The following is a 23,568-nucleotide window of genomic DNA, read 5'->3' on the forward strand; positions in this document are numbered from 1 at the left end:
GGTCCTGGTTATGTTACTGCTAGGTCACATGCAGAAGCAGATACAAGATCATGCTGTCATAGGAAATTTCCATTGAAAAATCAAGCTCAGTTGAAGATGAGCTTTCAGTAAAAAATTACAAAAGAGCTGTTGGAAGATCCACTACAAGAACTTGCAGGCACAACGAGCCGGAGGATCAGCAACCCCAAACTTGAAATCATAGAATCTGAAAGGGACCATGGATACAGGGTTGTTTCAATAGTTATACAGATAAAAGGGAAAAATAGAAGCCACAGTGGAAGTATTAACACTAATGGGAAAGATCGGAAGTAACACTGATAATAAAACATTAACGTTCATGTTCAGATTTGAAAATAAGTAGACTTAAGCTGAGGAAAACAGGTTGCCACTAATCAACAAAACAATAAAACACAAAAGGTTCAGCATCCTTTGAACTGTGTCCCTCTCCCCCCCCCCCACAAAAAAATAAAACCAAAAAGTACCAAAAAAGTCCAAAAGCCAGAACTTGGAAAGAGAAAGTGGGAGGCATACATTCTTGTCCTGGCATATTCCAACCCACTGGGGCTTAGCATGGTCTGTATACTCTTGGAAAATATGCTAGCTAACGTTAGGATTATCATGAGGATAAGAATGTAGACACTAAGCTTGGTTGCCTAGGACACCAAAATAATCTTTCTATTATAAAGACATGATACTGGAAATGCTGGGCCAACAGGTTTCCTATGAGCAGCCCCAAAAGAGCGTAGAGTAGGAGAGAATGAATGGGGAATCTGAGTGGAGTCATGAGATGGAAAAAAAGTTATTTGTTTATTTATTTATTTTCATATGTATATATATTTTTAGTGTGTTGTTTTTAAAAATTGTATAATTGTTCAATTCAAGCTTATATGGTAGAGAATGTGGGTACATGCCTGATAATCAGCCACCATCAGTGTAATGAATCATTGTTAGCTTTACCTCCCCTACCAGCTCATGTTCCACTATAGTATTGCTAGAGACAGTAGAGTCCACTCTCTTGTTAGTACCCTGAGCTTGGTTGGGATTATTTTGGTTGTAGAACAAAGAAGAAAGTGGGAAAGGAGAAAAAAACTGTTACTATTTGAGATTATATGATGGCCAACATGGAACATCCCTGAGAACTTATAGGCAAAATGTTAGAAATAATGAGAGCTGAAAAAGATCACTGGGAACAAGATTGATACACAAAATCATTGGTAACAAAATTTAGAAAATTTAATTAAAAATACTATTTATAATAACAGCAGCAACAACAACAAAAAAAAAACTATGAGCTCTTAGAAATAAATATAATAAAAGAGTGTAAAACTGTTGTGGAAAAATCAAAACTATTTATTGAAAGATTATAAAACAAGACCTAAGGAGTTAGAGACAAAATTCCATATTCATGGACAGAAAGACTTGGTAGCATAAAAGATGTCAATTTTTTTGTCCAAATTAAGTAAGTTAATTTAGTTCCAAACAAATTCCCAGGAGAGTTTGTCACAGAGCTTTTGACAAAATAGATCCAAAAATTCAAACAAAAGAAGGAAGGCCAAAAATATCCAAAAAATCTTAAGTCATGATGATGATAAGAGACTTATTCTACCGAATTAAAAAAAAAATTATACGAAGCTATATGGTGATTTAAACAGTGGGATATTGGCATAAGGATAGAGAAATCTACCAATGGAACAGAATGGAGAGTGTAGGAACAGACTCATGTATATCAGGGATTTGGCTTATGTGAGGTAACATTACAAAGCAGCAGGTAAAGAATGGACTATTTAATAAATTGTCTTGGACAATAAACTATGAAAAAAGATGAAATAAGATTCCTACCTCACCATACATACACACTTCTTCTTCTTCTTCTTCTTCTTTAAATGTAATTTATTGTTGCACTGGCTAACATAACAGGGTATAAAGTGTGCTCTTGGTTTTTGGGGTAGATTCCCATGGCTCATCGCTTACAGCACCCAGTGTTCCTCCCAACAAGTGCCCTCCTCAATGCCCATCACCCATTTTCCCCTCCCCCCCATCAACCCTGTTTGTTCTCTGTATTTAAGAGTCTCTTTTGGTTTGCCTCCCTCCCTCTCTGTTTGTAACTACTTTTCCCCCTTCCCTTCTCCCATGGTCTTCTGTTAAGCTTCTCAAGATCCACATATGAGTGAAAACATTTGATATTTGTCCTTCTCTGACTGATTATTTCACTCAGCATAATACCTTCCAGTTCCATCCATGTTGCTGCAAATGGCATGATTTCATTCTTTCTCATTACCAAGTAGTATTCTATTTTATATATAAACCACATCTTCTTTATCCATTCATCAGTTGATGGATATTTAGGCTTTTTCCATAATTTGGCTATTGTTGAAAACGCTGCTATAAACATTGGGGCCCATGTGCCTCTATGCATCAGCACTCCTGTATCCCTTGGGCAAATTCCTAGTAGTGCTACTGCTGGGTTATAGGGTAGTTCTATTTTTAATTTTTTGAGGAACCTCCACATTGTTTTCCAGAGGTGCTGCACCAGTTTGCATTCCCACCAACAGTGCAAGAGAGTTCCCGTTTCTCCACATCTTCACCAGCACCTGGTTTCCTGAGTTGTTCATTTTAGCCACTCTGACTGGTGTGAGGTGGTATCTCAGTGTGGTTTAGATTTGTATTTCCCTGATGATGGTACGTTGAGCATCTTTCCGGACACATACACACTTCTAGCTGGATTAAAATATAAATGTAGAATGTAAAACTTAAGATTTTAATAAGAAAATATAGAAAAATATCTTTATAACTTCAGGGTATGCAAAATGCAAAATTAAACAAGACAAAATAGGCAAAAAAGCTAAAGAGAAAATTTTGATAAACTTTCATGAAAATGAGAGAAGTTTGCAATATCTACAGCTAATAAATAGTGTGCAGAGACACAAAAAGTCTTGAAAATTAGTAATAAGGAAACAGGCAACAAAATTGGAAATTTATAGAAAGGAAAATTGAATGGATGCTGATGATAAGAAAAGAATCTTACTTTGTCAGTTAATGAGGTGATTGCAAAATAAAATAATTTCACAATATCATCAGATTGACAAAAATGCAAAGTCTGGTAACACTAAGTGGTGGTTAGGATGGGGAGAAATAGAAACTCTTTAATAGTGGCAATATAAATTCATACACCAATTTCTAGGAAAATTTTACAGTATCTATTATAGTTAAAGAGATGCAAGCCTTTGACTTAAGCATTTTCATTCCCACTTATGTATTCTAGACAAACGTTGGTGTTTATGTGTAAGAGAGTTCACCACAGGACATTTTGGAATAGAGAAAATAGAAAATCAATCTAATCATCCATAAATAGAATAAAGTTTTGAGAAGTGCCTTTTTGGCTTGTTTGGTAGGGCACAGGACTCTCACTCTTGGGGTTGTGAGTTCAAGCCCCAGTGTTGGGCATAGAGCTTATTTAGGTAAAAATGAATGAACTAGATCTATGTCAAGATAGTTTTAACTCTCAAAGAATATTAGAAGTGAGAAAATAACCTGTAAGATGATATTATAGTTACATCCTATTATTTTTTCAAACTGTTGATTATGACTCACCTATAAGTTGTGAAATCAGTTTAGTGGGTCACTGCCAGCATTACAAAATAAAGTTAGAATAGAAAGAAAATATCTGAATGTGTTAGAAGTAGTTAAACAGTAAGTATTTCCATGACAGTGTTGTTTTATATTACATCCACATGCACACATACAGGTATATATGGATACATATACATGTGTGTACATGTGTGTGTTTACCAAAATGCAAAACACATTTTTTACAATGAATATGGTAGAGAAGTCCAAAAGCCACTGTTTTTTATACATTAAAAGTGTGAGAAGGCACCTGAGTGGCTCAGTCCATTAAGCATCCTACTCTTGATTTTGGCTCAGGTCATAATCTCATGGTTCATGAGATTGAGCCCCATGTTGGGTTCTGTGCTGACATTGCAGAGCCTGCTTGGGATTCTCTCTCTCTCTCTGTCTCTCTGTCTCTCTCTCTCTCTCTCCCCATCCCCCTCTCATACATGCCTTCTCTCTCTCTCAAAAAAAGTGTGAAACAATATTATAAGTTTACAGATTCCACAATATTCATGGGAGTGATAAATACCAGTGTTGGGATAGTGGTTATCACTGGAGTGAGAGGGAAGAAGAAGCCATGGGGTCTGGGTGTGAAGATTTTGCTCCATCTGTGTTGTTGCAAATGGCAAGATTTCCTTCTTTCTTATTCTTTACTGAATAATATTCCATGGATAAATGTACCACATCTTTTTTTTATCCATTTGTTTGTAGATGGGCACTTAGGTTGTTTCCATGTTTTGGCTATTGTGAATAATGCTGCAGTGAACATGGAGTGGAGATATTTCTTTGATATTATGATTTCATTTTTTTTTAGATATATACCCAGCATTAGGATTGCTGGATCATATGGTAGTCCTATTTTTAATTCTTTGAGGAACCTCCATATTGTTTTCCATTGTGGCTCTACCAATTTATAGTGCCACCAATAGTGCACAAGAGTTCCCTTTACTCCACATCCTGGACAACATATGTTGCCTCTGCCTTTTTGATGATAGCCATTCTAACAGGTGTGAGGTGCTATCTCATTGTGGTTTTGATTTGCATTTCCCTGATGATTAGTGATGTTGAGTATCTTTTCATGTACCTCTTGGTCATTTGGATGTCTTCTTTGAAAACAATGTCTATTCATTTCCTCATCCATTTTTGAATTGAATTGTTAGTTTGCTAGGAGTTGTATGAATTCCTTACGTATTTTGGATGTTAGCTCCTTATCAGATATATAATTTTCAATTTGCAGTATAGTTTTCTTCCATTCTGTATGTTGCTTTTTCATTTTGTTGATTGTGTCTTTTGCTGTGCAGGTGTGTTTTATAATGTAGGTCCATTTATTTATTTTTGCTTTTGTTGCTTGTGCTTTTGATGTCATAGCCAAAAGAGTGTTGCTAAGACCAATATCCAGGAGCTTTTCCCTATGTTTTCTTCTAGAAGTTTTATGATTTCAGGTATTATGTTGAAGTATTTAATCCATTTGAGTTAATTTTTTGTGAGTGGTACAAGGTAAGGGTCTAATCTCATTTTTCTGCATATGATTATTCAGTTTTTCCAGCACCATTCATTGAAGAGACTATTCTTTCCCCATTGAGTATTCTTGACTCCCCTGTCAAATATTAGCTGACTGTATATGTTAGGGTTTATTTCTGGGGTTGCAATTCTGTTCCATTGGTCTGTGTGTCTATTTTTAGGCCCAAACCTTACTCTTTTGATTCCTATAGCTTTGCAATATAGTTTTGAAATCAGGCCGTGTGATGCCTCCAGCTTTGTTATTCTTTCTCAAGGTTGCTTTTGCTATTCATGGTCTTTTGTGGCTCCATTTGAATTTTAGGATTGTTTTTTCTCTTTCTGTGAAAGATGCCATTGGAATTTTGATAGGGATTGCATTGAATCTACAGATGGCTTTGGGTAGTATAGACATTTTAACAATATTAATTCTTCTGATCCATGAACATAGAATACCTTTTTATGCATTGGTGTCTTCTTTGATTTCTTTTATTAAAGTTTTATAGTTTTCATTCTATAGATCACTCACCTCCTTGGTTATATTTACTCCTCAGCGTTTCATTTTCATTGGTGCTATTGTGAATGGGATTGTTTTCTTTATTTCTTTTTCAGATATTTCATTGTTAGTGTATAGAAATGCAATTGACTTCTGTATGTTGGTTTTGTATCCCTCAACTTTACTGAATTTGTTGATTCATTCTAACAGTTTTTTTGTGGATTCGTTAGGATTTTCTAAATATAAGATCATATCATTTGTAGAGACAATTTCACTTCCATTCTAATGTGGATGACTTTTATTTCTCACTCTTGCTTAATTATTCTGGCTAGGACTTGCAGTACTATGTTGAATATGAGTGGTGTGAGTGGGCACCCTTGTGTTGTTTCTGATCTTAGAGGAAAAGCTTTCAACCTCTCATTGTTGAGTATGATGTAGGCTGTGTGCTTGTCATGTATGGCCTTTATTATGTTGAGATATGTTCCTTCGGTACCCAATTTGTTGGGAGTTTTTATCATGAAAGTATGCTTTATTTTGACCAATTTTTTTTTTGCATGTATTGAGATGATCATATGTTTTTTATCCTTCATTCTTTTATTTTTACTTTTATTAAAGTTTATTTATTTATTGAGAGAGAGAGAGAGAGAGAAAGAGAGAATGAGAGAGAATGAGTGGGGGAGGGGCTGAGGGAGAGGGGGACAGAAGATCTGAAGCAGGCTCTGTGCTGACAGGAGAGAGCCCAGTGCAGGGCTCCAACTCACAAACCATGAGATCAGACCTGAGCCGAAGTCAGATGCTTAACAGACTGAGCTACCCAGGTGCCCCATATCCTTCATTCTTTTAATATGATGTATCACATTTATTGATTTATGTATGTTGAAACATCCTTGCATCCCAGGGATAAATCCCACTTCTTCATGGTGTTTAATCCTTTTGTTGCATATTCACATTGCATATAAATTTCTTATTTTCAAGAACCATATTTAAGATAAAATGGCTGTCAGTAATTAAAATGAAATAAAGGAAAAATAATGTATAAATTAGTACATCATTTTACTTTTCTCTTATTTTCCCCATCACATGTTTATTGTATTGTATCACTCATGCTCCATTTTCCTCCTTGCTATTTGCTCCACTGAGTATTGCCCAAAGCTGGAACCCATATCTCATCAGGGCTGGCCACCTAATAAGGTCTCCTACCCACTGTTTTTCTTTTTTCCCCAGTAAAAACTTATCTGTTCTATGTCCCATTCTTATAACAGGGTTTTCACCCAGGTATCCTGGTTAAAAAAAAAAAAATTTATGAGATGAACTTTCCTGGGGCATATAGTGTTATAGCCCTAGTGGGTTCCCAAAGGCTGCACTGCTGACAGCCTGGGAACAGGGGTGGTGGGGTTTACACTTAGGAACAAGTGAGAAGCGGTCGTGACTGGGCAGGCTTGGTCACGATTTGGAGGTTATGAGCAGTTTACCACCTCTAACTTCAAGTCTCAAATTCCTTGTCATTTCTGATGCGGCTCATCCTATCTCTCCATCCAGGCTCTGCCTGCAGAGGGGTCCTCACCTGAGAGATTCACTCCTTTAGTCCTATTTGGGAAGCCTTCCCCTTACATGGCAGCATCTTGGGGTCCAGGAAGAGAGATCTTGCTGTAAATTCAGATGCCATCAGGCACTGAGAAATTATGACTGTTTTTTCTTTTTTTTTTTTTTTTTTCCAGTGTGGTTCGTTGGGTAGCTAATTCTCATTGGTTATGCTGAGGTGAGGATTCTTTGGGATTTTGGAAGAAAATATCCTCACATTTTCCATTCCTTTCTTCCCAGAGACAGTTTGCTGGCAAGTAATGGCTACCTCTTTCTGCAGCCAGATGAGAAACAGAACTTAAGGCAGAGGCGAGAACAATGCCCATGTGGCTAGTGACATTCTTTGGTCTTTTTTTTTTTTTAAAGTGTAGGAAAATGCAAAACTTAAAAAGGGCCTAATCTCCAGAGGAGTGAAAACTGCCTCTGGGGAGAGAAGACTGGCTGGGAAGTCAGATGCTACATTTCTCTTTCCTCCTGGGAGGAGGATCTTCAGTTCCCACATCACAGTCCCTGGCCTGGGTGGAGGCTGATGGTGGAGGCTGCACATTTGAGTGCTCTGGGGCTTGGTCCTCTGCCTCATCCTCTCCAAAGACAGACTCACCCAGACTCCGGCCCCAGGGAACTCTGAGAAGCACCTTTGTTGTGGTGACTTCTGCTCAAGTCAGCCAGAGGGACAATTCTCACCTCACAGGGCTTCTGAAAGGCCTCACATGCTGCCTTAAATGTAATCTCTCGCTTTCCATTGTGCTTAGGGAATTGCTATAACTTTGGAAGAAAATGATAAAATAAAAACAGTACATGTATGCTCTTAAAATAAAAAAGCGGACAGTGTTACAGAAAGCCAACAATGGAAAGCTCTTGTCTCTCAGGCCATGGCCACCCACCCTGAGCCCTGCTTCCCAGAGGAAACCGCTCTTAATTGTTGCTTTGTTTCTTTTTTAAATTTAGTTTTTATTTTATTTTATTTTATCCAGGTTTAACGGGTGAACTAGTTCTACAAGGCTTGTTATTAAAATAGCGGTACAAGTTTCTTTTTGAGATGATGAGAATAATCTAAAATTAGAATGTGGCGATGGTTGCATAACTCTGTAAATACCCTAAAACCCATTGAATTGTGCACTTTAAATGGAAGGACTTTACGGCATGTTAATTATATCTCAATAAAGCTATTAAGAAAAGGGAGGACAATAAATACTTCCAAGAAAAGCAGTCTCCGGACCACCTCCCCCACACCAACCACTTTCCCACTTCACGGAAGCAACCGCTTTCAATTAGTGTGATATTTTCCTCCACGTTTCTAAACTGATTTGCTTGCAATGCTATTTCTTGATTATTCGGTTTAAGTCATTTACCATTTAAACAAACTTTTTTTCATGTTTATTTTTGAGAGAGAGAGAGAGAGAGATGGAGTGTGAGCAGGGGAGGGGCAGAGAGAGGGAGACACAGAATCCCAAGCAGGCTCCAGGCTCTGAGCGGTCAGCACAGAGCCCGATGTGGGTCTCAAACTCATGAGCCGTGAGATCATGACCTGAGTCAAAGCTAGAGGCTTCACTGGCTGAGCCACCCAGGCACCCCTAGTCATTTACTATTGACTTAAAAAAAGATGAGGTTTTGGGGCGCCTGGGTGGCGCACTCGGTTAAGCGTCCGACTTCAGCCAGGTCACGATCTCGCGGTCCGTGAGTTCGAGCCCCGCGTCGGGCTCTGGGCAGATGGCTCAGAGCCTGGAGCCTGTTTCCGATTCTGTGTCTCCCTCTCTCTCTGCCCCTCCCCCGTTCATGCTCTGTCTCTCTCTGTCCCAAAAATAAATAAACGTTGAAAAAAAAATTAAAAAAAAAAAAAGATGAGGTTTTAACCTTCTTTCATATTACTTACCCTGGCCCCTACCGTTCTACTCGCACACTTCTCATCCTCCATCTTTCTAATACAGTGTTATTAATATTTTGGTTAGCTCAGTTTTCTGTGTTTACATTAGTATTAGGACAAAAACTCCATGGGCAGCAGCTCAGTTGTGTGGCATGAAGGAAGGTTTCTTTTTTTTTTTTTTTTTTTTTCAACGTTTTTTAAATTTATTTTTCGGACAGAGAGAGACAGAGCATGAACGGGGGAGGGGCAGAGAGAGAGGGAGACACAGAATCGGAAACAGGCTCCAGGCTCTGAGCTATCAGCCCAGAGCCTGACGCAGGGCTCGAACTCACGGACCGCGAGATCGTGACCTGGCTGAAGTCGGACGCTTAACCGACTGCGCCACCCAGGCGCCCCGAAGGAAGGTTTCTTAATTGGTCAGCCTCCTATTTTTTTCCCTCCCTCACCCCCACTTCCAGTATCAGGCATGGCTGATTTCTAGATCTTTGAGGCATCAATAGTAGTGTGAAGTGTTTTGAGGCTGTCTCCACTGTGGTCTTGGAATACAGTTTTTTTTTTTTTTTTTTTTTAAGGTGACCCTTGGGTTATTTCTCACTCATCCATCTGCTAATTTCTGAAAATTTGTCACTATTTTCTCATCATCCATTCTTTTGTTTTAAAATAAAATTTATTAAAATATAATTAATATTCCATACAATTCACCCACTTAAAGTGTACAATTCAGTGGGGGGCGCCTGGGTGGCTCAGCTGGTTAAGCAACTGACTCTTGATTTTGGCTCAAGTCATGATGTCACAGGTGGTCATGAGATCGAGCCCCAAGGTGGGCTCCGTTGTGCATGGAGCCTGCTTAATATCATATCCTTCCCTTTTCCTGTGCCCCTCCCCTGCTTGGTACACACACTCTCTCTCAAAAAAAGTGTACAATTCAGTGGATTTAATATATTCACAGAGTTGTGCACCCATCACCTCAATCAATTTTAGAATGTTATGATTTATTTTCCTTGGTGTGTTTATGCCTTAAAACGTCTTTTACTGCATCTGTAGTGGGATTTTGGAAGCTAGTGGAGGCTAACACATGTATTCTATCTGTCATATATCATCAGAGCATCTACTTCATATCTACATATCACTTTTTGATTTAGTAAATTAGACATTATTTAATGTCTTCTTGCAATAATAGATGAAAATTGAACGCAGTTACATAGTTATAGTACTATTTTTAGTTCCTTCATTAATTATCTTTGTAACTTTAAAGGTTTTGGTCACCTTTTTCTTTCTTTTTCTATCAATTATAGATGGCATCTCTTAACAGTGTGTGTGTGTGTGTGTGTGTGTGTGTGTGTGTGTGTGTGTATGTATATATGATTTGCTTCTTTTCTTTTTCATTTACCTCTCTTTCACTTACATCTTTCAGCTTGTCATCTATAATTTTCCCTTTGCATTTTTTCCCTTTGTATTTTTTTTAGGTTTTTTATGTTTATTTTTGAGAGAGAAAGAGATAGGGTATGAGTGGGGGAGGGTCAGAGAGAAGGGGAGACATAGAATCTGAAGCAGGCTCCAGGCTCTGAGCTGTCAGCATAGAGCCTGACGCGGGGCTCGGACTCACAAACTGTGAGATCATGACCTGAGCAGAAGTCAAATGCTTAACCGACTGAGCCACCCAGGTACCCCTTTCCCTTTGTATTTAAAAAAAAAGAAAAAAATTTTTTAACGTTTATTTATTAAAAAAAATTTGTTTAAATGTTTATTTATTTTTGAGGCAATGCGAGTGACAGAATGCAAGCAGTGGAGGGGCAGACAGCGGGAGACACAGAATCTGAAGTGGGCTTCAGGCTCTGAGCTGTCAGCCCAGAGCCTGACGCAGGGCTCAGACTCACAAACCATGAGATCATGACCTGAGCTGAAGTTGGACACTTAACTGACTGAGCCACTCAAGCACCCCATAATGTTTATTTATTTTTGAGAGACACAGAGAGACAGAGCATGAATGGGGGGAGGGCAGAGAGAGAGGGAGACACAGAATTGAAGCAGGATCCATGCTGTGAGCTGTCAGCACAGAGCCCCACGTGGGGCTCAAACTCAAGAACCGTGAGATCATGACCTGAGCCAAAGTCGGATGCTCAACCTACTGAGACACCCAGGCGCCCCTCCTTTTGTATTTTTAATGTATTCATATATTTGTAATATATTCATAACTATAACCATCATTAATTTTCATGCTTTGCCTATATGTTGATCCAAAAGTTAAAAACAATAATAAAAGTTGTTTATATTATAAATATGTACATATTTTCATTGCATATTCAACTAGAGCATTCTGATTATATTTTATATATATATTTTTGTTCAGTTTTAATTTTTCTGGAATTTTCAATGAACTTTCTTTTCTTCTTGCATTGTCTTTCTGAATTACAAGCTTAAGTTCTTCTAAGTAATCAAGAATAGTATCATATGTATAGAATCCACCCTTTTCCTTGATTTTCATTCTCTGAGTCCTCTGCTATCTTGCTTGAATCTGGAATTATTTCTTTCTCACTGTGCTAAATAGTTTTTATCTTGGATCCTTAACCTCCTGGGTTGAATCTCTTGTTTCTAGGATTCTGTGTCATCTTCTTTCTCATTTTACTCTTTTTTTTTTTTTTTTTTTTTTTGGCTGGGGCTCATCCTCAAGTATATTAATAGAAAGGTAGTAAAATTTTCTTTCCTTGAAGGTCTCAAAATGTCTTTGTCTTAATTTTATATTTTCAATGATAGTTTGACAGGGTATATAATTCTATGTTGAAACTAAATTTTTCTCAGAAATTTTAAGGCTTTGTTCCAGTGTTTTCTAGAAACCCTTAACTCTAATGTAATCTCTGATACCAGTCTGGTTCCTGTTCCCCTGTAGACAATTTTATTTTTCCTTTCTAGAGGCTTTTAGGATTATTCTTTTTATCCTTGGGGGTCTTGAAATTTCACCTCTGTCTATTTTGCTCTCTTTTTCATTTTTGGCACTGCATTTGGTTGACCTTTCAATCTAAAGACTTGTATCCTTCAAATCCGAGTGAGTGGGGTACTATTTTAAAAATAATTCTACTCCCTTTCTGTTTCCTGTACTCCCTCTCTTTTTCAGTGGGACTTCTATGGGTCAGATGGATTGATCTTCTATGAATTTTGTTTTTTTTTAAGTTTATTTATGTATTTTGAAAGAGAGAGCAAGCGGGTTAGGGCAGAGAGAGAGGAAGAGAGAGAGAATCCCATGCAGGCTCCACACTGTCAGCATGGAGCCCAATGTGGGACTCGAACCCAAACCATGAGATCATGACCTGAGCTGAAACCAAGAGTCAAACACCTAATGGACAGAGCTACCCAGGTGCCCCTTTTTTCTTTTATATAATATTTCCCTTTACTTTTATTTTCTTTGCTAGGAGGTTTTCTTAACTTTATTTTCCAATCATTCTGATGATTTTTAAATTTCTTTTTGAATTGTTTCCTTTATTCATAGTATCTTGTTATTATTTTATGTGATGTCACAAATCTTACTGAGGATACTAGTTAGAGACCTTCTTGTCTCTGAGTTACCCATATCTTAATGTTTATGTTGGTCTTTCTCACAGTCTAGGCTTCTCTCAAAAGTCTAGTGAGGTTTTAGTTATATTCAAGGATGAAGCAATAGAAAAAGGCGATTGGGAAGTCTGCGTGTGAGGGAGGAGCTTTTCAACTGGTAGGCTTTGTTTAAAGAAGGAGAGTGGGCAGGAAGTTGGATCTTACCAAGGGGACTCCAAATGCCCTACTCTGGCCACCCTAGCTTTTCCCAGCTTGTCTACTCTTTAAAGGGAAGAACCCTCTGTTATGTTTGTTTGGAGTAAAGAGGGTATGACTAGAGAATACAAGTCTGCTAGTTCTGCACAAGTTGGGGACAACTCTTTTGTATACAGACTTTCCATTAATCTCCTTGTTCTCAGCCCTTCATCTTACTCCCATTCTCTAACACCTGGCATTTGTGAGTTGAGACCCTCTCTGGGGCTATTCAGGGCAGGGGTCTCAATCTTCAGCTCCATCCCCTCCATGGGTCCTGTAGACCATAGCATCCTCCATCTTGTTTCATCCTTTGCCAGCTCCTCATGTATTTGTTTTCTGTCCTTCAGAAATGTATTGCAATCCATTGTCCACTGATGGATACCCCCACTCTCTTTATTGTGATGAACTTTTAAATATTTTTACTGTCATTTTAATGAGGTCTTTCAAGGGAATGAAAGGTAGTAGTATGCTATCTTGATTGGAAACCCTGTTAGTTTTGATAGATCTTGGGTTTATTGACAGATCTGGGTTGCAGTTACATAGCTCAGTGCATTTTTATGCTACTTCATCCCTTCTCGCTGCAACATTGCTATTATGTGGAAGACTGGAGAAGCACTGAGAAGAGTGAGCTAAACGATTCATTTTTCTGGGGCCCAGGTTCCTCACTTTTAAGTCATTCTTGCAATTAATGAACCTCTGGTACATATGTGGTTTTGCGTTAAGTGCTGGAGAAACAAAGCTGAATTAGTCACAGTCCTTTCCTATCAGCTAGTTGGGGTAAGAGTTGAGCAGAGACAAAATAATTAGATTTTATGGTGAGTGCTGTGATAGAGATATGTAACAGATAATAGAGGAAGATGAAATCATGGAAGGTTTCACAGAAGAGGTAATATGTAAGCTTAAATAAGAGTTCTCTAGATTGACAAGGGAGAGGGAAGGCATTCCAGGAAGAGGGATAAGATGTACCAGGAATCATGACAGAGCTTGGTGCTATCAGGGAACATGTAATAATTCCATGTAACTGGATGGAGCATAGGTGCTAATGCAGGAGGGATGAGAAGTGAGACTAGAAAGTTAACAATGGCAGCTAACATGTCTTATATGTACAATTATCATACACATTTACAGATGAGGACACTGACCTTAAGGTCCCTCAATTTGTAAGTGGGGTAGCTGGGGTTAGATCCCTGACAGTCTGGTTCTAGAGCTCATTCTTTTTGTTTAGGGGTTAGATGATCAAGGGTTTTGTTAAGGAGTTTGGGCTTATTTTTACAAACAGGCCCTAGGGTCGGGGTGAGACAAGATCAACGTTGTGTTTTAGAGACATAACTCTGGAGCCCCTATTTGGAAGACCAAAGTGAGAGAACCAGAGAGCAAAGTAGGGGATGGTTGCTTCATGTATCAGGGAATGGATGATGAATCCTGAATTTAGAAGGGACATGGGGCTGCAGTGGAAGAGGTTATTATTTATTCCTGAAGCAAAATCAACAGAACTTGGTCACTAACTAGATGTGAGAGTTAGGAGGAGATGGGGTCAAGATTAGGTGACTGAGACAATGGTGTTTAAGATAAGCACTCTTTGGAGATGGGAGAGGAAGAGGATGTGCCATTGAGGTGACTGGATCATATCCAGGTAGTTATGTCCAGACGTGTTTGGAAGGATGGATCTGGAATGTTGGGGAGACATCTGCGTTGGCTCTACAGATTTAGGATTCACTAACCCATAAGGAAAATTGAAATCATGGGAATGGATATGAAGAGAGTATGTGGTACGAAGAAAACCAAGGTCAGAGTCCTGTGAAGCATCAGAATTTATGAAGACCGTGCCCAAAAAGCTGGTTGATGACATACTTAAGAAGAGGTGTAGGGGTTTGGGTAGTGGGAGAAGTTAGGAAGATTCCAGAACTGCCTCTGGGCAGCTTTGGTGTGTGGGGCCAGGCTGTCAGGGAGGCAGCCTCAGGGGAGAGCCAGGTCTCTGAAGGACAGGGGCAAGGGGCCGGGGTGAAGCACGGATGGAGAGAGGTTTTCCCAGAAATGAGGACTCCAGGGGGAAAAGAAGAAAGGGAGGATAGCGTTCAGAAGTGTTGGGGTGGAAAGAGGTCACTTGACTGAGAGTTCAGTGACCGAGGGCACCATGGAGGGTGGCTGAGGGAGGGTTGGGAACCATTCCAAACTGGCCCCTCTTCTCTCAGCTATTTCCAGCCTCTAGTTACTCAGGTGGCTGCCTGTCGCTGCATTTATAGATCCATGGCGTTGAAGCTGGGTCCCTGAAGTGCTGATGTGTACGTTTACATCCACATATTTGGCTTCCCCGGACCCCAGGACAGATGTGGAAACAGTAAGCGCAGGCAGCCAAAATAAGCAGAGAGGCTTACAAATCCAAACCTCCTTTCTGTTTAAACTGGAACGTCAAGACCCAGCTTCATTCCTCCAATCTGTTCCAGTCCAAAGGAAAATGGGCCATCTCTGGTCTCACATTTTGGAGCAGAGCATGACGACTCCATGCCACATGCCCGATTGGTTGGTCTGGACCACCACACAGCCTGGTGCCCGGCCACTCCCGAGGCCTCCTGCCAGACTCCACACAGGTGTCTTGATTGGTTTCTGAGTGTCTCCTGAACCCGTCCCAACAGCCCATCTAGTAGATACTATATTGGTCTCATTTGCAGCTAGAAAAAAAGGAAACTCAGGATCACACAAATACTAAGCAGGAGAAGTAGAATTTATTTTATTAAACTTTTCTTTTGTTATGAAATATTTCAAACACAGAGGAACATTCCAAGAATACCATATGATAGCTCTATAAGACTTTAACCTTAAGCTACCCCTGCATCAGATTTTTAAAAGAAAATATTAACAAATCCAGATAAAGCTCTCCGTATGTCCCTTTCTGATGTTTTTTCTCCTCCTTCTCTTTAGAAATAACTACTATTTGAAGTTGATGTTTATTATTACTATGCAAGTGTTTATATTTTTGTGCATTGAGCAATCAGCCATTGTTGGGTCATGTTTCACAATTCCCTTCCAGTCCTGTTCAATCCAGATTCTAACTCCTTAGCTCCCTAATTTGGATGTTTAAGTCAATTTCCTTACTTCCTTCGATAATATTACAGGCTTATTATGGGTAGTTTGTCTTGCTCAAGCCTTTCTTGCTAAACCATTCTGTGTAGTGAATGGACCATGAACAATATTTTCCACAGAGCAGAGGTGGGTGTGGAAGGTGGGTGGAAATGTGGATCAACCAAGAAGTCAGAGGACATAGGAGCACCAGAATCTTCTGGACAATGCTTGCAACAGTCTCAAGGTTCTTCCCACTTCTTCTCGATGAGTTTCTCCCATCTGGCAGAAAGAACTCTCCTAATATTAAATCCTACAGGAAGTGGAATGTTTAAAGGTTTTTGAGGGGTTTTTTTATTGAAGATTTTTTCTCATGTTTTGCCTGGTATTTTCCATGAGTCAAAGACAATGAAATAAAAAAAAATCACAGCCATCTTCGTCAGTGATGAGTTCTTCAGCTTCTAGAACAGTGAGGTACCATGTTTTCTGCAGAATTCCAGGATGTCCAGAATTTTCTGCAATGATGGAAATGTTCTATAGCTATGCTGCCCAGTACAGTAGCTCTTAGTCAGTAGTCACATGTGACCATTGAGTACTTGAAAAGTGGCTGGTGTGACTAATGAACTGAATTTTAAATTTTCTTTAATTCTTAAAAATAATTTAAGTTAGAATATCCCCATGGGACTAATGATTACTGTATTTAGACCAATATGTGTTGGGAGAGTTTCAACAAGTCTTAATAAATCAAATGAGTTCATATTAAATTGCAGCTGATTTATTTGCTTTTTTCCCCCTGAAATCTGAAGGTAATATAAGAAACTGGATAGTTTGGAAACGATTGTACAGACTATTGTTTCTCCGAGAGCTTCTGTTAATCTGCTGTTTGTAGTCAGCATATCCTTGTGATTCTCTTGCTGTTAATAAGTACCAGGTATTGGTGGCACGTCCGCCTGCACCCCTCATTGTCCCTCGCCTCATAGCTCACTCAGTCTCATCATTCTCCAGTTTCACTGATTCTGACTTTGTAAAATTCAGGTTGTCCTTAGTCTTCCTCCACTTTGGCACAGCCTTGCCCTGGGAGATGAGCAGGACTGGAGACCAAGGCCAGACCTGATTCTAATCCTGGTTTTGGACTGTCCAAATCAGCTTTCATGTCTTTAACTTTTTTTTTTTTTCAACGTTTATTTATTTTTTTTGGGACAGAGAGAGACAGAGCATGAACAGGGGAGGGGCAGAGAGAGAGGGAGACACGGAATCGGAAACAGGCTCCAGGCTCTTAGCCATCAGCCCAGAGCCCGACGCGGGGCTCGAACTCACGGACCGCGACACGGTGACCTGGCTGAAGTCGGACGCTTAACCGACTGAGCCACCCAGGCGCCCCTCATGTCTTTAACTTTTATTCTGAAATAATTTTAGATTCACAAAAATGTTCCAAATAGCATAATGGTACAAAGAATCCTGGAGTATGTTCTTCACCAGATTCCCATGTGTTCACGTGGTTAATATTTTACCACCTTTGCTTTAGTCTCTCCTCCCTTTCTGTATACCAATATCTACATCTATATCTGTATTTATATCTATTATCCATCTCTGTGTGTGTATATGTGTGTGTGGGTGTATACACTCTCTGTATGTGTATATATATACACACATATACATATATATTGGTGTGTGTATACATACATATACACATATACATACATATGTATGTATGTATACCTTCCCTAAAAACAGGGACATTCTTTTATGTAACTATAGTATAGTTATCAAATTCATAAAATTAACATGAATAAAATACTATTATCCAATATAGAGACCTCATTCAATTTTTTTCTAGTTGTTTCAATAATGTCCTTTATAATAATAACAACAAAAAGCCTCTGATCTAGTATCCAACCCAGGATCACAGGCTGCATCTCTTTTCTTATCTCATTACTCTCCTTTAATCTACAACAGTTCTACAGTCTTTCTTTGCATTTCCTTGGTCTTGGACATTTCTGAAGAGCACCAGTCAGCTGTTTTCTAGAATTTCTCTCAATTCGTGTCTGTCTGATATTTCCTCATGATTGGATTTAGCTTATACATTTTTGGCAAGAGTATCACGGAAGCGATGTTGTGTCCTCAGCGCGTCATATACAGAAGCACATGATACCAACTTTTCATCTGTGATTACTTGCTGAAGGTGGTATCTGTCAAGTTTCTCCATGATAAAGTTACTATAAATTTGTAATTACTAAGAATATCTGGTGATATATTTTGACACCAAATATTCTGTTTCCCAATCATACTTTTGCTCATTAGTTTAAATATCTATTTATCATTCTTGTTTGAAACAGTTGTTACTATTGTGGTTGCCAAAATGCCAACTGTGTAATTATATCATTCTTTATGTAGTTGGCATTTATTTGTGGACATTCTATTTTAAGGAATACTTTTTTTCTTTTATGGGGGGGGGGGAAGATCTTTTATCTATCTATCCATCTATCCATCTATCTATCTTCATCATTTACTTATCTGTATTGCACATCTATGTTCCAGGCTCATCTTGTACTTTTTTTGTGTACCAACTCTGGAATAAGTCATTTCTTCAAGGACCAGCTTTCATTTTGATGATCGATGTTGGTTGAGTGCATAGGAGACAAGAGCCAATGTAACAAGCTGGGGCCCTATAAGGCAACTTAGTGTATGAATGAACTAGAAATATACTCTGCTTTACTCTACTATTCCTCCTAGTAATAGCAAGGAATAGCTTGCTTGCCAGCGTTGGGTTGAGGGAGAAAATTTTCTCTTGAGAATTCTTAACCACAGGCTGGCATTAACTCAAATTTGTAACCCAAATTTACACTACCTGCATGATTCTAAATACCTTTAGGTTAGAATTTGTTTTTAAACAGTTCTGGATTGGTGATGATTCCAGATATTTGGAAGAAGCAAACATAAATTTTCTTTGGTGAAATGCAGTCACAACACAAACCTCAGAGTTTTCCATGAATAAAGTTCTGAGGAATGTAGGCTCAGAGTCAAAGTCAAAAAGCATTTAAGGAGACAAGGCACTATACGCAAAAGTCAGCAGGAACAACAAACCACAGAATCAGGCCAGCAAAGCTTTTAGATATGGGAATTATTGGATATAAAATGCAAATTAAACATGTTTAATATATTTAAAGAAAGAAAACTGGTAAGGTACAGCGCTTATGAAAGATAAACAGGCATACTTGAAAACCAACAAAAAATAACTTTTAATAAAAGACAAATGTAAAAACTGAAATTAAAAAACCTCAAATGAGGATTTAAAGAGAAAATTAGATGTAGGTGAAATGCTGATGAACAGGAACAGAGATCTGAAGAAATGATCTAGAATGCCTAATAGAGAGACAAAGAGGTAGAAAATATGAAATACAGGTTAAGAGATATGGAGGATGGGCTGGGAAGGTGTAACATAGGTCTAAGTCCAGAAGGAAAGGAGAGAGAAAGGAAGAAAGGCAATTTTTGAAGGCATAATGGCTGAAAAGGATTCATATTGATGAATACACAGATGCATACTTTTAGATTCAGGAAGCCCAATAAATTTATAGCAATAGGAACAAAAATTGTCCTTAGACAAATAGCAGTGAAACTGGGGAATACAAAATACTATGGACAGCAGCTGATATTCCCAGCAACTGGGGGTGGGTGTGTTATTTGTCAGCCTTGAAGAGGGGATCTGGGCAGAGTATCCTACTGTCCACTACACATTTTCATAATGTTAAGAAACACAAGGTTAAAAATTTATTTATAGTATTATTTCGATATTTTACTTTTTATTATTTTTTAAAGTAGGCTCCATACCCAGTGTAGGACTCAAACTCATGACACTGAGATTGAGAGTCGCCATGCTCTACCGACTGAGCCAGCCAGTTGCCCCTGATTTCTTTTTTTTTTTTTAATTTTTTTTTTCAACGTTTATTTATTTTTGGGACAGAGAGAGACAGAGCATGAACGGGGGAGGGGCAGATAGAGAGGGAGACACAGAATCGGAAACAGGCTCCAGGCTCTGAGCCATCAGTTGATTTCAATATTTTAAAATGGGCATATGTATAAAAAAAAAAAGGATTGAGAGGGGTTAAAGTAAGATGTTTAAGAGGCTTTGCGTTGGTGTTGAAATAACAGATAACTTTCATTTTCTCCCAACCTGTATCTTTTTTTTTTTTATTAAAAAAAATTTTTTTAACGTTTATTTATTTTTGAGACAGAGAGAGAGAGACAGAGCATGAAGGGGGGAGGGGCATAGAGAGAAGGAGACACAGAATCGGAAGCAGGCTCCAGGCTCCGAGCCATCAGCCCAGAGCCTGATGCGGGGCTCGAACTCACGGACCACAAGATCGTGACCTGAGCTGAAGTCGGACGCTTAACCGACTGCGCCACTCAGGTGCCCCCCAACCTGTATCTTTTAAACACACACACACACACACACACACACACACACACACACACACACATATCTTAGGTAGTTTATGGACTACATAAAGCCACACCACTGATTCCTCTCTATGAGCTGTTCAAGTCAGTCAGAAAGTGAATGTCAGTGTCCTTCAGTAGGTGAATGGATAAACATCCAGACAGTGGAATATTACTCAGCAGTGAAAAGATGAGCTATCAAACATTGAAAAGACATAGAAGAAGCTTAAATGCATATTGCTAAGGGAAAGAAACCAATCTGAAAAGTCTACACACTGTATGATTCCAGCTATATGGTATTCTGGAAAAGGCATAACTATCAGAGGTTTCCAGGGATTCAAGGGGAGAGAGGAGGCAGGATGAAGAGGTGATGGAACTATTCGGCATGATACTGTGTGATGCATGGTGGATACATGTGCATTTGTAACACAAAGAGTAACTCAAATGTAAACTATGGACTCTTAATATTGACTTATCAATTATAACAAATGTACCACACTAATGCAAGATGTTAATAATAGGGAGAAGTATGTACAGGGAAGAGGGGATATGTGGGAATTCTCCACATTATCTGGTCAGTTTTCCTGTAAACCTAAAACTCTTCTAAAAAACCAAAATCTTTTGATTAAAAAAAAAGAAAAAAGAAAGTGAGTATCAGTTTCTGTTCTAGAGGCAACAACATTAGCAGTAGTTGGGACTGAATTTAATAGATGGTGTGCTCAGCAAGCCAAGGTGAGGAGATCTCCTTACCATGGGCTCAACAAAGCCCCTTTCAGGTAGTTGTGAAGTATCAGAAGATAAATCTACAAATAAACAGCTGCTTTATTGACGGATGCATTAATGAAGATCACAACATCTTGACTGCTGATTCTGGATCCTTGCTGTTTCCTCAATGAGCCATTACACAACTGTTGGGTCTTGCTCTATGCATTTGTAGAATGGCAAGGGAATCTGGTCCTGAGACAGGACATCTGATAAACAAACGAGGCAAATTGGAGTGGATTGTTCTGGTGACTGCCAGGGCTGGCGCCTTTTTTTTTTTTTTCCTTCTGGCACTTACCCTAACTTCCTGGCATCTATTCTTATTTTTCCTCCCAGACCAACTGCAAAAAATGACTTGACCTCAACTGACATAGCATGTGGAAGAATGTGTATGCATTGAAAAGCAATCCAGTAAGCTGACGAAGTTAATGAATTTTTATAGGAATTCATTCAATACCACCCAGTGAGAGTCCATGCTTTGAATATTTGCTCAAAGGCAATGGGGAAATGAGAACTTGCTTATTACCTCTGGTTCTTGAAAGAAAACGTTGTCTCAGATACAGCTTCCATTCCTATTGCTGATTTTCATAAACATTTGGACATGTTGAGATTCTTCATTTATATGTTTGTTCATTTAACTAACATTGGTTAACTACCATGTGACAGGCACTAATTGTGTAGAATTGTTACTGGAGAGGGTACACCAATATATGTTCTAGTGTAGTGGCCGAGTGTGGGGGTGAGGGATCCCTTTTTCTTTTCCTCCTTACCCTCACCTTGACAACTCCTGCCCTTCCATTTTTCTCTCTACCTGTTTTTTTTTTTTTTTTTTTGCTTTTTCCTAGGAGTTGAGAACTGTCTAATTGGTAAGATTAAATGAAGCTTCAAGTCACAGGATAGTGCTTCTAAGGGCACAGTCACTATTAATTAGAAGTACTTCTCTTGTATTCTCTTTTAAATCTATTTTCCTATGCAGTAGAGATAGAAATTTCATCTTCTGTCCCCAGTTAGAGAGCTCTTTATTAAAGAATTAGTCCTTGGATATTCTACCATTATCATAAACAAACTTCCATATATTTACAGGTCTGTTTCTGAAAATTGTTCTGTTGTATTACCATATACTGGCTATGTTGTCCATTTACTTTTCTAATTAAAACTTAAATTTTTTTTAATGTTTATTTATTTTTGAGAGAGAGAGACGAGAGAGAGAGAGAGAGAGAGAGAGAGCGCACAAGCCAGGGGAGGAGCAGAGAGAGAGGGAGAGACAAAGCAGGCTCCAAGGCTCTGAGCTGTCAGCACAGTGCCTCATGTGGGGCTCAAACTCATGGACTGTGAGATCATGACCTGAGCCGAAGTCAGATATTTAACCAACTGAGCCACCCAGGCACCCCTCTAATTAAAACTCAGAATCTGCATTTGAAATTACTTCAAAATCTTGCTAGGTGATTTATTGGCCTTCATTTAGATTTGTAGATTATTTGTGGGAGAACTTAATGTCATTTCAGTGTTAAGTTTTCCAATTCAGGAATGCAGTGCCACTCTCCATCTAGTAAGGAGAGTTCATAAAATTTTATAGTTGTCTTCCTATAGGTTTTGTACATTTTTTGGTAGGTTTGTTTCTAATTAATTTATATATTTATATAATTTACATATAGAATATAACTATATAATATAATTATATAGAATTTATATATAATTTAATAATATAAACATGTAAGATTGATGTATTTTTTCTATTCTGAATGGATAGTTTTCTAACTGGTCACAGTCAGTGATGGTGCTGATCATTTACCTGGCCAGCTTACCAGCCTCTTTTATTAGTTGTAATAAGTTTTAAGTTGATTCTCATGGAATTTTCAGGTAGTCAGTTATGTTGTCCGAAAATAAAGACAGTTTTTTACTTCTTGATATTTATAATTGCTTTTTAATTTTGTTTTTGTTACTGCATTGGCTAGAACCAAAGGTGAACAATAATGGTGATGGTTAGAATCTTTTCTTGTTTTTTATTGTGGAGGGAATACTCCTAGCATTCAACAGTAAGTATGTTTGGAGGATACCTTTTTATCAGGTTAAGGAAGCTTTTTTTTTTTCTTCCCCTATTCCTAACTTGCTAAGGAAATTAAAGTCATTTTTAAAAATCAATTACCATTTCCTATTAATTAAAAGCAAGAAAATATATCCTGCACATAGTGCTGGACAGGATCTCTTCTTGTTTTTACTAATGGTTCAAAATTAAATAAAGATAATTATCTTTTAGGAACCGCCTAAAAACAAATATTGAAAAGCCTATAAAAACAGAGTTAATGGCAATGCAAGCTGGTGCAGCCACTCTGGAAAACAGAGTGGAGATTCCTCACAAAATTAAAAATAGAACTACCCTACAACCCAGCAATTGCACTACTAGGCATTTATCCAAGGGATACAGGTGTGCTGTTTCGAAGGGGCACATGCACCCCAATGTTTATAGCAGCAATATCAACAA

The sequence above is a fragment of the Puma concolor genome, chromosome A3 (genome assembly GCF_028749965.1).
Source record: "Puma concolor isolate L17-30 chromosome A3, mPumCon1.1.hap2, whole genome shotgun sequence".
In the NCBI taxonomy this organism is placed as follows: Eukaryota; Metazoa; Chordata; class Mammalia; order Carnivora; family Felidae; genus Puma; species Puma concolor.